Here is a 17,101-nt window from a genome sequence, read left to right on the forward strand (position 1 = left end):
AGACAACAGCTTGACCCAGTTCAAAGTAAAAGCAAGCAACTCTTCAGAATAATGCACTGCCACGTACAGTACCTTCAGTGCAGGAAACAAAAACTCTGTTTGCATTGTCTTTTATGCTTTTATATAATAAACAGCTTCAATTACAGAGCTGGCATCAGCTGTTTTACAGCTATCAGGTCACATAATAGAGATACCTGTAGGTTCATTAATGCAAACACAGTGCAAACATTGCATTAAAATGCAGGGCTATGTGCAGAAAGTACTTAACTAATATCAGACTCCATAGCACTAAAGCCGTTTCACAGATAAATAGGTGATGAATCTGTAGCTTGGCTATTTCCTTTACAGACAATGTAACCACCCACAGTTTACAGCTTATCACTCTCTCTCTTGCCATTCCTTTGAATAAACATGGTTAAACAAACAGTACGTGTGAAGCTTGTGGCTGAACAATATTGTAAACCTGAATTTTTCAATTCCCAGTCAGCTGGTAACACGGCACCTAGTTTCAAAAACATTACGTACAGTATGAGTGAATTGAACTGCCTGTTTCTTGTCATAGTCATATCTCTCTGAAAAGCATGCACTGCACTCCATAATTCAATATATTCTACTGTACTACTGTCACAGTGTCTCTGCAAGGAGTTCATTTATTGTTTGTCCTGAATTATTATATTAATAAATGGCAGTTATTTATGCCACTGGATATCCTAGAGAGAAAGAGCAACCATGATTCTACACCGATAGGAAAGCGCACCAGTCATACATAGAGAACAAGCCGGATGAGGCTATTGTTAGCCGGTGTGTATTCTCTTTGTTTTCATTTGCAGCCTATTAATGATGTTCATGTCTGCTTATCATAGACTCTATTTTAACTCGTGCTAGAACTTGATACAGTATGGTTCACCTTTGTTTTTAAACCAAGAAAGACATTTTTTAAATCTGCTTTAAATTTGTTTTAGAACTTTAAAGAAAACTCTGTGACACTCAGTTAAATGATTCTGTTTCATTAAATATGCGCAATGCGTGATTGGCTTTTTAGTTCCACAGTTTTACTGTCAAGAGATTTACTCAACACAAGTTACCAAATATATTCCTGCTGGTCTCTATTCACTTGCCTTAAATGTATCTTCTCAAATTTCACTGGCTTACGGAAGGGGAGGGCAGTTGTTTAACGCAGCGGAGCATCTTGGCATACAGCTGAAAATTCAGCAAACTTTTTATAGATAACGAGGCGTCGTTTTACATGGCTTGATCCAGGAATACAGAATTGGGACTGACTCAGGAAGGATGCAAAAAAAAAGTAATTTGTCTTCTATCCTTTAATAGCCAACCCTGTGCTTGTGCTTTGAGCAGCTGCAGTGCTTTGAATTCAAATCCATTACAGTCTTTTAAAGAATCATTGAAACACAAGATTAATTAAGCTTGCTTGTTCCAAGATGATAGTGTTGGATGTCTTAAAAGTGAAAAAACAAAAGAGGTTTCCTTGAAAAAGTTGAAATACATACAATACGCATAAAAATCAAGCCAGATTGTTGTGGTTTTAACCGAGCACATAATAAACATTTAAAATCCACATCACATCTGGTGCTGAAATAAAACAACAACAAGAAATAAATATCTGTTGATAGCTGCATGGGCTGCTATTTAGTGCACAATGACGGCCACATTTTAAGTAATTGCACTTCATTTTGCCCTTTAGGTTATATGCAAAGCATACCTGATGGATACATGAAAGAGCACCATGCATGATTATTACTATTAGAGAGAGGTTTGTGACATTTAAAATTGTTAAATACAGTTCACAGTAACTGACATCTTGCTCGGATTCCACAAGCCAGGGGCGACTGTGGTGGGAGGCCGTCATAAGCACTTCCACTGAAACACACTGTTCAAACCATTGTGCAACATAAGACTAGTCAGATTTACCACCACACAAAATGCACTGCAGATCAATTCAACAGGGAGCCAAATTACAGTTTATGTTCATGGGGGCACCACGCATCTTCTTACATCTCCATAAATAGATTATTTAAATGTTAATTCTCTTTTATTTCATACCTGTACAACAAAAATGTAGATTTATATAGCACCTATTATGCCAAAAAACCAAAAAGTGCTGTCTACTGTATTTCAAAATACAATTTACAAAGCCAGAGAATAGCATTTCAACGTGTGTTTTCAGTCTAATTTGTCTGATGCTTTTATTTCTGCAAAACTTTTCAAGTTTTGCATTCACAGCATGTGTTTTTTTCCTTCCTTATTCCGAGTTCATTTATAGTAGTGGTATGCACTGTAAAGAGTCATTGTTACAATTTGTCAGGCTTGGGAAACCTCCCTCGATGCTGAGAAAATCCAAAGCGGATCTAGAATTCCTGGAACACTCTTTCCACTAAAGGCAGTTCTGGTAAAACTGAAAGGTTCCCTAATTTAGAAAGTCAAGCAGGAAATGCTAATGAAAGCAGAACCCAGTCAGGTTAGATACAAATAAGAAAATGAGCAGCCCTGATTCCACTGCAGGCGGGCAGGATTTGATTTAAACGGTGCTTCCCAAAGAGGACAGCTGCAGTTTACTGAGATGTAAAATGCCATTTATTTTCATGGACACAGCAAACCGACTCCTTAGATCTGGGCGCTCATTTATTCAGAACAATGATTGTGCTGTTGTAGCCATGCAGAAAAGTTTGATTGCCGCAGCTGGATGGCATATGGGTTTTATTTTTTTTGCTTTTTTTTCTAATTAGCAAGAGAAAAATGGCTCCTAGCTGCCATATATCATAGAGAAATGAAAACGGTGCATAAGGAGATGTTTACAAGCATCCGCCCACCATTTTTCACAGGCCCGACAAAATTCAATTTAGAAGATATAAAAAATGAGAGCAGGGCCAAGCAACTTGGTCTCCTTCCTGTTATTATAATTTTCACCTCACCCCTTCGCTCGGCCTGCAAATCTACACATCCTGTCTCTGTTCAGAAACCTATTAGAAGATATTATCATACAGGATGGGATGCTATCATGTTTACAGTTTGTTTTTGAAATAACACTGCATAATTGGGAAAGTGAAAAATTATTCCTCTTTTAATACATGGCGACTGGTGTGGAGAAAACGAGAGAGAGAGAGAGAGAGAGAGAGAGAGAGAGAGAGAGAGAGAGAGAGAGAGAGAGAAACAGCTCTGTGACAGCACAGCCCAATATTTCAGATTATTAACAAACCATCGATGTGCAGTAAACAAAGCATGTTTCTTTCAAGGTCAAGTGTCTTACATCAGTTTGTTTCTTTTGAAATGTATTTATGCAGAGGGTGCTCTTATGAGTTGTGCAGCTCTCCATTCAAAATATGTCATCTTGCTATAGTGGAGAATTGAAGGGAGATTTACAGATAAGTAAGGAGTTATTCAACACAAATTATATACAAACGTTCACAAGAAAAACATTATTATTATTATTATTATTATTATTATTATTATTATTATTATTATTATTATTATTATTATTATTATTATTTTAAAATAAAACTGTTGACTTAATTGTTGACTTAATTCTGGTAATTGCTGAGCAGTTTGTTAGAGAATTAATGGTATGCACTTTACATAGGCATTTTACAAAGCTTTCTTCAGTACATTGCTAGCAAGCTATAATTTTCTTGCTATTTTTGTTCAGTTATTTGTCTTTTTTTTTTCTTCTGGTGAAAGTGATTAGAGGTCAATTTTCGCTCAAAAAGCAATCTTTCTAAGTGACTCATGCAAGACTTTTGTGTTCCCGGTGTTTATAATACTGATTACGAAGCAAGTAAGTCTTTGTTATAACTGTCTGGCCAGCTCTTCAAGGTACTCAGTTTTTCTGAACAATGTCGGATATAAATATAGCTACTGCCATTCAACTCACTCTACGTACTTTTAAAGCAAAAAATAAACTAGACGTGTTCACATCTAGTCTCCAATCATGCTGGATGTATAACTTTGTTATATTCTGGATGCATTCAGTGTTACTTGTACTACCCAGAGCTGGGTGTCTTTCAGTGATCTGAAGCTAAAGTGTTACTGTATGCAATGGACAGATAAGTACGGGACAGATTATTTCACCCTACTGTCTGGTTTGGATTTATACACAATAACAAATAAATGTGAAGACCTAAACCCACACAAATATTCTTCACAACCTATCTTGAAGTAGGTTATCCAGATCACTGCTGCTGACCGATGAACTGTTTTCAAAGGAGGACAGTGTGAATCGCCTCAATGTACAACCGATAACTGTCATTTTCTTTTAGACAGGCCCAGAGATGATCATGTTTAAAACTACCAAATAAAAAATAATAGATTTTTAAATACTGGAAACTGCTTTTTTTCCCCACTATGTGTCTCAGATACTAAATGATATACTTTACATTAACAAGCATTTTTACAGTTAACACAAACATGAACACACTGTTCTGTTCCTACATGACTGGTGACAGTTGAAAGAAGAAAACAAGTTGTTATTTATTTGCAACCAATCCTATGGGGAATTCAGGGGCCATTTATCTCTGTGTGTGTATTTTTGGATCGTGGAGACTATTGATCAGTGTCTACTGAGGTGCGAGACAACACTACTGGAGAGTGGTTTAAAAAAGTTACACTTAATACCACTGGCAGCAGCCCTGCAGGACTTTCTTTACCAGTCCTCCTCAATGCCAGTGGGCAGGGATTCACACAAAAGCTTTTGCTAAATCACTACTGCCTCTTTTTTTGGGGGGTTTTTACCCCAGTTTTCTCCCCAATTTGGAATGCCCAATTATTATTTTTTATCTCGGTTCATCGCTGCAACCCCCCGACGACTCGGGAAACGGAGACTGAAACACGCGTCCTCCGAAACGTGTTCCTGCCAATCCGTCATTTTTCACACTGCGGATCCACAGCGAAGCCACCAGACCACAACACAGATCTGAATGGCTCCACTGCAGACATGTAGGCACCCTATCAGCCACAGGGGTCGCTGGTGCACGGTGAACCATGGATTGCCCTGCTGACCTAAGCCCTCCCTACCTGGGTGGCACTCGGCCAATTGTGCGCAGTCCCCAAGGAACCCCCAGTCACGGTCGGCAAAGACATAGCCTGGATTCAAACCTGCGATCTCCAGGCTATAGGGCACATCCTGCACTCCACGCAAAGAGCCTTTACAGGATGCGCCACTCGGGAGCCCACTGCATCTGTTTCTAAGACAGGTGTCTGAGAAATGTGAGCCAATTTGACTAGGCAAACAGCTTCAGTTTTTCAGCGAAGCAATTACCCAAAACTAGAGTGACGGTGTGAAAAGCACTCCTGCCCGTGTCTGTGCTCAATAAAATACAACAGAAAGCCACGTAATGAAATGGGACGAAACAGCGACTTACTTAAGTACATTTATTTTTGTGTGTTACTAGGTAACTCAAACAAGATAGTAAACCCCAAAGATAAATAATACAATGGTTTTGGTATCTCATACTAAAAAATGGAAAAAGCTGAGGACCGATTGCCTTTTTTTTTCTTACGAAAGAGTGATATGAGATTTAGATTGATACTCATTAAAGCAGCCACACCTGTCCCAATTTCCAGAATGCCTCGTAATAGCCTGCCTCCTGCTGCTTGATTAATGGAAGGAAAGAGAGTGTGATTAGAATGCACAAAGCAGTCTATGAGCCTATTGTCAGGAGATGATATTTGTCTACTTGCAGAATTAACTAGGCTCTAAATGGACTTACAATAAGAGAAACATATCTGTTTATGTATGAAAGAACCCAGTGCAATTTGAATGCAAATCGTGGTTAACTGACTTGACTTGATATACTATAATACCCAATTCTAGCAGCTCTTTGGTTATGAATTTAAATTGTGGAAAACCTGCTTTTTTCTGGTCCCGGATCTTTCTATTAGTGATTGTAGCCTGCAGTGTTACAATGCATATCTGAGGATCCACATACTGTTGTTAAGCAAATCAGGGGTTCCAGAGGAACATTAATTTAAATCTATAAGCAAAATTGTGCATTCTGATGATTTCTTTTGAAAACTTTGAAACAACAGCAACTGTGTTTGTATTTCTTTGATCCGCAGTCCATATGAACAGGATAGTGTACTTGAACCATGTCCTGTATACCCAGAGTGATTTTTTATTATTGTACTGGTGTTCTGAGAAATACTACACCTCAATGCCCTTCTAATGCAGCCCTTTGAAGAGAAGACTGCTGTAAAGTCTTGCATTTAATCCAACACACTGTATCCAAGGACCATGTTATAAAGGGAGTGGGGTGTTCAATGTAATGCATCAAATTAGTCTAAAAAAAAAAAACATCTCCCAACAGCGAGGTGAGTGTTTGTCTTCGGATTTGCCCATTGTGTATAAATCAGCTGTGCAGGGAGGTCTGTGTGCAGTGCAGGATGTGGAAGTGGTAATTTAACTATTTAACTGGAATTAAAACACATAATAATCTGATGGTCTGCAGCAACAAATACTAAATAACATAATAATAAATAGTGTAAAGCAAATACTTTCAGCAGCAATGGCATGGAGGACATGACAGATACATAATCTGCCTAATCTGTATTATTATTATTATTATTATTATTATTATTATTATTATTAGTAGTAGTAGTAGTCGTAGTAGCAGTAGTATCATTATTATTAGTAATAGTAGTATTAACTATTAGACTGCTGGCATTAAGAAAAATCTATTCCAATCCATATTGCTGTCAAACGTTTGTAACATACTTGCATTCATACTTGTTTAAGAGATGTACGTAATATGCAAGCCTAACATGATAAACCTCTGAAACAAGCAGTAGCAAATACTTAGCGATAAGAACGAGAGGTCTTAAATGAGTAACAAAAGCAAAAGAAATTAAACATAAAAGTCCAGGTGCTTCAATTGTTATTCTTTTAATAACAGTGATGTAAATCTAACACTAAGGGTTAATGGCATTTGTTCATTGACAGCCTAATTCATATTTTACTTACAATTAGATTTTTCAGCGGCAGTTGTTTTGCCCCCTGCTCCAGTGTCAAACACAATGCACTGTGACTCTGACAAGTGACATGTTGTCCCTTGACATATGCCATTAAGAAAAAGTCAAACTCAACATTGCTGCTGCCTTGCCATCCAGGCTGACTTTTTAAATCATCTTCACTTGCTTTGTCAAGCATCTCTCGTTCAGTATTTCTATAAATGTTTTCCAAGATAAACCAACAGGCTTTTGTCATGAAACCAGAAAAAAAGACAGCATCTATTAACTAAGAAAGACTCTTTTTCCCTTATCAATTCTCTGTGAGGAGAAAAAGTGTGTTAAAGTAAAGTGCCCCTGTATAGTAACAAAGGTTAGAGCCTTACCTAGCAGCACACAGAGCCACCTCGATGGAGTGCTGATGAGCTGATCACACTAGCAAAGACGCCCGCTTGCACTCACACCCTCCCTGGCTGTTTGGTTAAGCACAGTATAATGCTCCTTTTCTGATGAGGTTTTTGAGTGCTAGCATTCAGCACCAGCAAACAGGACTGATGTTTTGAAACAGAAACACATTTCCACTCCTCTCTCTCTCTCTCTCTCTCTCTCTCTCTCTCTCTCTCTCTCTCTCTCTCTCTCGCTCTCTTTTTTATTATTATTATTATTATTTAGCAATGCTGCTCACGTCCCTCTCTCACTCAAGAGAGCCACCCAAGCACATTCAAGGGCATTCCCCAAGAAACAATATGTTAATACTGTCGCCCAAGCTGTTACACACTACACTCCGGATCCAGATGCACAGCTTGCATACAGTAGACACTGAAAGAGATGCATGATCCAATGATACAGGCCATTTCCCCTCATGAATAATGCAGACCTATTTGTTATTGTTACAGAACTACCCGTAAAAATGCCTGTGTGAAACAAAATGAGTGTTTACCTAATGTGGATAAATTCAGTAAAAGTGCACACAAGACCAACTCCAGAAATGTTTTCATTTTCTTTTTTTTCAGTTCTACACCATATGCGCCCCACATCCACATCAGGGGAAGGTATAAGCTTTCCAATAGCCCCTATGAAACATAAAACACGATTGACAAACTGTCAAAGTAATTGAAAAAAAAACTAATATACAGTAGAGCCTTTTACGTAATGTAAAACAGTACAACATACGCTCTGGAAACTCTAGACTAGACTATATGCATTTTAATATAACAAATTACAAAAACTAGTCACAAAGGTACCTGGGCACACCCAAGTTATCCATCATTCCCTGTATTGAAGTAGCACCATCGTAACGAGGGATGCCATTAATACAGCACTCTCTATCTTTATTTATCTCTATCCATCATTCCCTGTATTGAAGTAGCACCATCGTAACCGAGGGATGCCATTAATACAGCACTCTATCTTAATTTTTAAATCAATTTTGTATCCATTTATAGACAATAACCAAATAACAGCAACAATCCAACAAACAACCATCACAACAATGCATTCCTTATCTTCTCTCCAGCAGCATCTATGCAGATAAACGGTTCATTCATATTCCCATGATGCTACAGTATTTTCCAAAAAAGTAGGATCTGTCTGCCTTCTGAACAGGATCCTGCATGTCTCCAAGGACTTCAGGTTTGGTTCAGGGCTAAATGTATATGTATATAAATGTATATGTGATCAGAGCAATGACCTACAGGTCAAAAGGTTTCTTTGCTTGCTTGCATACACTCTGTGCTTTGTTTGTTTTTCCGTGTAATCCAACACAGCAGCAATGCAACCAAGCAGGTTTCAGAATAGAAATTAGCTGAATAAACCAGTGTTTGTTAAAATGACATACCAACTTGCCTGCAGCTGACTGATCATGTTTTCACCTTTTCCTAGTCATCTAGTATAAAGGCTTCAGATAACTGGGGAATGATATTAAAGATTACAACATAAGGTAGACATAGTGCCTCTCAATATTCAGCTGAAGCAGTAAACAGGCTCTGTTTCATGAACATTTTTATATATATATTCTGCTGTGCAAAAAAAATAAAGTCCACTAGTGTTTTCTACTATTATAACAACCTTGACTTGCATAAAGAAGGAAAAACATTGAGTGAAATAGCTCGCATCACTCAATTTTCAAGGTGTGGTATCCGAAGCATAATCAACAAGTACAGAGAAACATCATCTGTAACTGACAAACCCAGTACTGGAAGACCCCCAAAGCTGTCTAACAAGGATGAGCAATACTTGAAGATAATATCCTTAAGGAATAGAAAGAAGATAAGCGTTGAATTGACAACAGAACTGGCAGAAGGCACAGGTGTCATTGTCCATCCATCAGCAGTCCAAAGCGCCTTTGACCATTGTTCCATAGTCCAATTTCTGTATTCTTGTGCATATTTTAGCCTTTTAGTCTTGTTTCCCTTTCTTAACAGAGGTATTCTTACTGCAACACATAATTTAAGTCCTGATTTCAAGAGTGATTTTTGTACTGTTGATTTAATAGACAACGACACCTGTGCCTTCTGCCAGTTCTGTTGTCAATTCAACACTTGTCTTCTTTCTATTCATTAAGGATATTATCTTCAAGTATTGCTCATCCTTGTCAGACAGCTTTTGGGGTCTTCCAGTACTGGGTTTGTCAATTACAGATGATGTTTCTCTGTACTTGTTGATTATGCTTCGGATATCACACCTTGAAAATCAAGTGATGTGAGCTATTTCACTCAATGTTTTTCCTTCTTTATGCAAGTCAAGGTTGTTATAATAGTAGAAAACATTAGTGGCTTTGAGTAAATTGTTGATGCTCATAATGCATCAGAGTAGAAAAATGCAACATGTCTAAGACTTTTGCACAGCAGTGTATATATATATATATATATATATATATATATATATATATATATATATATATATATATATATATATATAAATAATCAGAATATTTGCCCATGGCTTAATACTCTAACCAGAAACTTAACAGGAACTCAATTCCCGGAGCAAAAATGTTTGTAAGAAATAATCTGCTATTTCATGCAGTGCAGGAGGCAGCTGGTTTACTTCGAAAAGTAAATTAACAACCAAAAGTGTGGCTTCCAACTTTAGAGAAAACAAATCATTAGTGGCTGTGTGTATCTGCCAATTTTCAAAGATGTAAAACTGGGAGGATTGAACTGTGTGGAGCGTGATGGCTAAGTGGCAATGGTTGATGCAGAACAGTGTGAGGAATACTGCAAGGTTCAATTGGTGTCCAGCAGACAGGAGGCGCTGCAGTGTCATTCATTCAAAAGTCTTCTGCTTGACGAAAGAGATGAACAAGACATATGTCTGCCAACAACCTACTATGTTACAAAGCCTTTAGATCCAGCATTAAACTAGCATGTACTGTACTACTAGATTACCTCTTAGTAATACTGCTGGAAATTACGTGTTCCTGGGTGAAAAAGGGATGGTTGGAATCGGAGGACACCCACTGAATCTACAGGTCTGTCTTGCGTTTTTTGTTTCCTCTATCCTCCCTTCCTCCTCTATGCTGCTTAGGGTCTCCAAGCGATTGGGCATTCCAGATTGGGAGAAAATCAGGGGAAAATTTATAATTGGACACACTAAATAAAAAAATAGCAATTACAATATCATCAGGTTAAAGCAATGTGTGGGCCAGTCGGTCATGTCACAAACGGGTCAGTAAACACCATGATGTCTGCAGTAGCATAGTTTTGAATAACAGTGCATTTAATGTCAGCCACTGTATTTCCTTCATGTGAAATGTTCTTAACTCTCCTGAGTTTCACCAGAATAGCTTGGTTATTCATTCAAGCAGGCAGGCACAAGAGGGGTTATTTTGATAGGAGGTTTCAGTTCAGTTAATATCTGACAACGATTGCTTTTACCTGTGGTTATTAACTGTCCATCCGTTAGTACAAGACAGTCATTTAGAGGGAGCTTTGGCCTAGTTTGGTGAGTCCCGTGGGGCCTGAGTTAATATGTTTGCAATGGTTTCAAAGCATTGTGTCCAGTTACACACTTCGTCAAACACTTCAGTTGGATTAGTTTTTTTTTTGTTGTTGTTTTTTTTTACAGACTGGAATGGTTTTATTGCCATGAAAGTCATATTTGTATATACATGTAATGCCTTTAACATGTTTAAAAATATGTCAATTATGAACACAAGACCCATCTACTGGGCCCACATTTACTGGTTTAAACCTTAACTACTGGGGTGAAATGTACAGCATGTTTTTAGGTGACGCAGTTCCTGACGATGTTTGAGAAACACAGACAATACAAAGCTCCCTATGGAATCCCCAGCAAATTCAACAAATAAGCAAAGACAGGACCCAACCTGCACTCTGATGACTGTATATCACAATCATTTTTAAAAAGGGGCACCCAAAAAAAACAAAAAAATTAGAACCTCTTGCTTAACACAAATGATATTTTGAAGCTAACAAACACAATATGCAAAAGTAGACTTACAAAGTATTGTTGTATTGTTGTGAGTATTACTGGGTTGAAATGAGTTACAATATCTCAGTTGCTCTTGCCCTAGAGTGACTCAAAATGAAACCACGTTCTGAATTTGTACCAGGAGAACTTTTCTCAATTACTGTAATTACCTTCCCACTGCATTTCAAGCAGCGGGGCGCTATCGTGATTGGAGCGCAGTCTCATGTTCTAAGAATGGATGGCTGATTGTTGATTGCTTGTTCTCGCAACGCAGGTGTTCTTTTTACACCAAGGTGCTTCTTTGTTTCATCCGCAACTCGTGTCATAAATGTTCCTGAACATCGCAACCCAAAAATCGCTGATGATTGGGCATGATGCTAAAACGGGTCCTGCCAATCAACACCTTTATTAACGTACAGTAACAGGGCTAATTTAAATTAACATTACCTTGGCTTATTTTATAAATATACCTTCATGCACGATGATGCTTTGCATGGTGTCCACCAGCCATTGCTTTGCTGAGGCAGCTGTAGAAGCTTCCTGATATATTGTGCATCTAAATTGAATGTCCTGGAGTTATTCTACCATATAATTAAGGTTTAGCTGATCTAATTACGCCAACATGAACAGATAAGTAGGTTGTTTTATTTTTAAATAAGCTATTATTTGTCTCCTGGCTCTCCATGATAAGGATTCTCTATCTCTTTTGGAAGAGAATCCTTATTCACGGGACAGGAGCAAGGGTTGCGTGGAGGAAGAACCTTGGGAATTGAGAATAGGAGAGACGTGCTTTGTGACTTAGAAAGGAGTACAGGGTTTCCCCTTGACTCCTGAAGAGCCATCCTCGCAGAGGTGAAACCGTACCGATCGGCCTCCAAGGCTGGGAAGCAACCGTTACTTCCCCCAAGGGGAACCTAGAGGGAAGAGAACAGGAAAATGGAAGAGAGAGGATAGATTTGGCCGGGGGTCCCCTCTGGCTTGTGGAGAACCTTCCTAGCGGAGGATAAGGCCAGCGCGGCTGGACCTCTAAGGTTGGGAAGTGAGCTTCATTTGCCCCCAGAGGGAGACCGTTGCAGAGGTGGAGTAGCATAGAGGAGGAAGGGAGGACAGAGGAAACAAAAACACAAGACAGAGAATAAGGGCGTGACTTGGGGTTTTAAATAGGGAGATTGGAAGATATTATTGGTGGGACAGAATGGGCCCTTGTTCCTGCTCCCTGAACCACACCCAAGGTTACAATTAAAACATTTTGTAATTTCATAACAGAAGAGGAAGTGCATTTAATTAGTGTTTAATACAAAAGTTAATCAGCACAAACCATGCCCACCTACACTCCGCTCTAGCTGTGAATAGACTAAGACAATATTGTGTGACCATTTTAAAAGCTTATAGGGTATACCAAACCACATGATCTTCACGTGTACGTGCAGGTCAAGGTGGGGCTCTTTTTCCAATGCACACATTTTTCACATCTTTCTAAGTATGCTACAATTTTTAGGGGTGTGTGACAGGGTTGCGTCACGGCCTAACCTGTTACCAGCAGGAAGAGAGACTCAGAGATAAGAAAGCTGCAGTGAAGCGCTGCTGCACACGTTTATTAGACAAAAATAAACACAAAATAAACACAGCACAAGGGCTAAAATAAAGATTTACACAAACAATACTTGGTAGACTGGGCATTCGCCTTCACCGCTATTACAACCCAAAGCACAGGTACACTCACCTAACTCCCTCCTCCAAACAAAGGATTCTGCTCCCCTTTATATAGGTGGTCATTTCCCATTTAGCACTCAATTAGCTAACTGTGGAAAGGGTGTAACTGAGACCAACAGACTCAAGTGTATTTGTGAGTTGACTAAAGATTAAAGATGCAGCCTTAAACATATCAAAACACAGGTCATAAGACACAAACAAACAACACCCACCTCTTGTAGTTATTTAATCCTCAACATAATGTATGAAGTTAACCAGCACTCACAGCAATCTGTGGCTGTAGATTGGAAACCAAGTTCTTGTTAATACTTTCATGTCAACAAACAAACAAATAAATCTATATAAAATACATAACTTAGTGCTGTGACTATTTACACAATTTCTTTGCGCTGCATGTGTTGCTATAGTTTCAAAGGCATGTATGAATTTCCAATGCACTGAGAGTGCAGAGACATGAAGGTTTCCAGTGTATGGGCAGGGATGGGCACATTTAGTTGCGTAGGATGTGTTCAACGCCTCTACAAGAGCACCAGCAGGGAAATAAGTAAGAGCTTGATTTTCCACTTTCCTTCAGTAAGTTATGTTAATGATTCTCCTTCTTTCAAGTTAAATATCCCAGCTTAAAGGGCAATAAATATACCAAATAAGTGTTGTAATTTAAGAGTAAATGAAAACACGAAACAGGTGTTATTACAGAAAGTATGAATTCAGATTCATTTCATGCCTTTAATAAATTACATAAACAGGGCCTAGAGTATCAAGAAAAAAAAAATGATAATATTCCTGCCAAACAATTTCTATTTACAGTTGACACGACATTACAGTCACACATATTTTGTACTTTTTTCTAGTATAATATATTGCATACGTATACAATTATTAAAGAATATTCTCTGAACATTTGGAAAAGACTGATGCATCACACTTACTTCCAGCCTTTAATTTCAAGCACAATTCCTTAACATTTGTTACTATAGAGGAGCTAGTAGTTGTTTACTATAGCCTGTATAGGATTGCGAAGAATGCAATACCGACAGCTAGGCAGATCTCAGGGTTACTGCAAACAAGAAACAAATGAAAGCATACACATGCTGTAGTGTGGAAACACACACCTGCATGCACAGTACTCACCTCCACTGAGATGGCAGCAAGATATTAATCAACAGTTTAATTACCTTTCACACCAAAACAATTACAAGTTAATACATCTCAACTCCCTGCTCATGTCCATATGTATTTACCTTTGTTATTTGTGTTATATATTGATACACATTCAAGCAGCAGAAAACATACTGCACTGGCATGGTCACTCCTTGAATTTTGGTGCTCAAAGATTTACAGCACTGTCACCCTCTGTTTGTCCACGGATAACTACAGTGGTAAAGGGATCTTCTTATGTAAACAAGGGTATGTGCCTTTTAATCAATTCCAAATCCATTTTCTTTGTATTTACTGTAAAGGCATTTGAATTATTCATTCTGCATAGTATTGTCAAGTTATATTATTGCTTTGAGCATCACTATACTACAGATTACATGTCTAGGGCTACTGATTTTCCACGACCGCGGAATCACGGACGGAATCGCGGAATAAGGCATTGGGAACGGAATTGGCATTTTGGGAATGGAATTCTGCTTTGCAACTGCACCTTAAAAAAAAAAAAAAAAACAGCGCAAACAGTCTTTTACCGCTGTTATTCTCCTATAAAAACTAATGTATTGCTTTGAAAACTACACTACTCAGAAGCCCAGCAATTACGCTTCTATAAAACGTTTTTGTATGTTTATTTGGATCACTGGATAACGAGAAAACAGGCAGTTTGTTACGCTGATGGACAGTCTGACTCTGTTGCGGCGCTGCCTGTGTGCTGTGTGAGTCGAGTTGTTTAAAAAAGCAACTAGCTCTGTGGAATAAGTTTTGGAGTTGAATATACAGAAAAGTACATGAAAAAAAAAACGATCGTCGAACCCCCTGATTAAAAAAACTTAATTTAATTTATGTATTCATTTATTTAGTTATTATCGCAAATCTGTTACTCCGTCACCCGCTCAACACAAGGAAACGGCACGGTGGTTGAGGTGAAACCTTTAGTTTTATGACTTATTATTTCTAATTTATCATTAACTCCTTAATAATACTGCGTACTTGGAGTGATTTTTAGTTTTTTTTTACTCGTGTTGCTATAACTATACTATAATTATTGTATTTCTTGCTCTTATTGTATGACCTGTATTGTAACACTTGAATGTATTTGTATTTGCTTGCGATTGTAAGTCGCCCTGGATAAGGGCGTCTGCTAAGAAATAAATAATAATAATAATAATAATAATAATAATAATAATAATAATAATAATAATAATAATAATATAACACGTCTCTCTCTATTCTAGCTACTGTAGTACGAATAGAAAATGGTGAAAATTGTAGATTCAATAATGAGTGGACCAATAAATACTTATTTATTTTACTGTACCGAACGCAAAGCCAATGTGTTTATTGTGCAATTAATGTGTCCTTAGTTAAGGAATACAATATGAAAAGGCATTTTGAAACCAAACAAGGAGCTTTTGGAAATACCCAGATGGCACGGTAGTTAGAATCTCAGAAGTAGAAGCGCTGATCTCTTCTTAAGTTATACTATTAATATGTCACATACATTTTAAAATGTTTGTAATGGTACGCCGTTCACTGTTCAATTATTAAAGTACTACTCGTATGGTAAAATGTGTAAGTCTTGTTCAATATATGAACATTAAGTTATGCAATATTTATTATTGCTTAAAATGTGCAGAGTAAAATACTCTGGGCTGCCTACTCTTAATTCTTTAACAATCTGGCCCCCTTAAATTAAAAAAAAAAAAAGAAACTAGTTGAAGAGCCCTGCTCTAACTAAGGTAACTCTATCTGTCCAGGGTATATGAGAAACACATGCAAGCAGTTTTACAGCAAGTACAGCATAAACCAGTCTGCGTTGTTGAAGATGAAACTACAGATGGGAGAGATAGGTGTCCTGAACATTATATTTAATTTGTAATTTTATGAAAATTGTATATTTTTGTAATAATGCCCCTCGTTTTTGACTAGTCTGTATATTGTAATGTCAGCAATAAGCTGTTTTTTCAAAACCTTTATTTGTTGACTGACCTACAGTACATTGTTACTTTAAGAAATATTTTTTCCTGAAAACTACAGTAACTCAGGGACTTAAATAAAAAAAAAAATGAATTCAATAGATTTATAATGTAAAAATTTTATTTATGTTCAAATTACGTTGTTAATTCTTAATAAATTGGTAAACATGTAATTGGTCATTTTGAAAAACAGAAAAAAAACCTAATTGGTCATTTTGAAAAACGGAATTTGCCATTCCCAAGAATGGAAAATCAGGAGCCCTACATGTCCCTTGGGTGAGTCAAATTGGTCTATGAGTGTAAAGCGAAGACTGGTGCAGGAATTGGCAGAAGTCCAGATTATTCTTTAGTTTGATTGGTGAACAAGGGAAAATAAAACTGTGCTTGCATGCATAATCCTAGCATCTCAGCATAGGTAGTGCAACATGGAATGAAGCTTAACTGATAAGGGACCAGCTTTTATAATGCAAATTCCCAAAGGTATTAAAATGTAATCCCTTTGCGTCAACCAGAATAGGCTACGCAATATGGTGTGTGGCAGCCTTCAAATAATTAATAAATGATGCCCCTCTGTATAGTATATTAAGATTGGCAGCCACACTTTAAATTCAATCCGTTTAAAATGAGTCAATTCGGCCTTCCCATATCAACTGTATTAAAAAAAAAAAAATCAACAAAAAACATCACAGGCTAATTTGCTTTCAACAGCTCAAAACCAGCATGGCCGTACCTCTCATAGTCATACCCCATCTCCGCAGCCTTGAAACATGCACACAACCAAATCAGAAGGCACAGATTACCCTTAGAATGTCTCTGAAAATCCATATCAACATTCCACATGGGAACTGCTGCCTGCCAGCCCCATGATA

At 37.7% G+C, this 17,101-nt stretch overlaps 1 protein-coding gene across 4 annotated transcripts in view; it reads right to left on the reverse strand.

Annotated features, from left to right (window-relative positions):
• The window catches only part of LOC117970982 (synaptotagmin-1), a 195,341-nt gene that overhangs the window by 73,186 nt on the left and 105,054 nt on the right, over positions 1 to 17,101 (reverse strand). Inside the window, exon 1 of one of the 4 annotated variants that reach the window (XM_059027599.1) lies at positions 7,341 to 7,547. The exons of the other annotated variants lie outside the window; for them this stretch is intronic. The gene's annotated coding sequence lies outside the window, so the exon portion shown is untranslated. Of the gene's footprint in view, positions 1 to 7,340; positions 7,548 to 17,101 lie in introns of those variants that run through there. 4 annotated transcript variants of the gene reach the window in all.

This window comes from Acipenser ruthenus, chromosome 7 (genome assembly GCF_902713425.1).
Source record: "Acipenser ruthenus chromosome 7, fAciRut3.2 maternal haplotype, whole genome shotgun sequence".
Lineage (NCBI taxonomy): Eukaryota > Metazoa > Chordata > Actinopteri > Acipenseriformes > Acipenseridae > Acipenser > Acipenser ruthenus.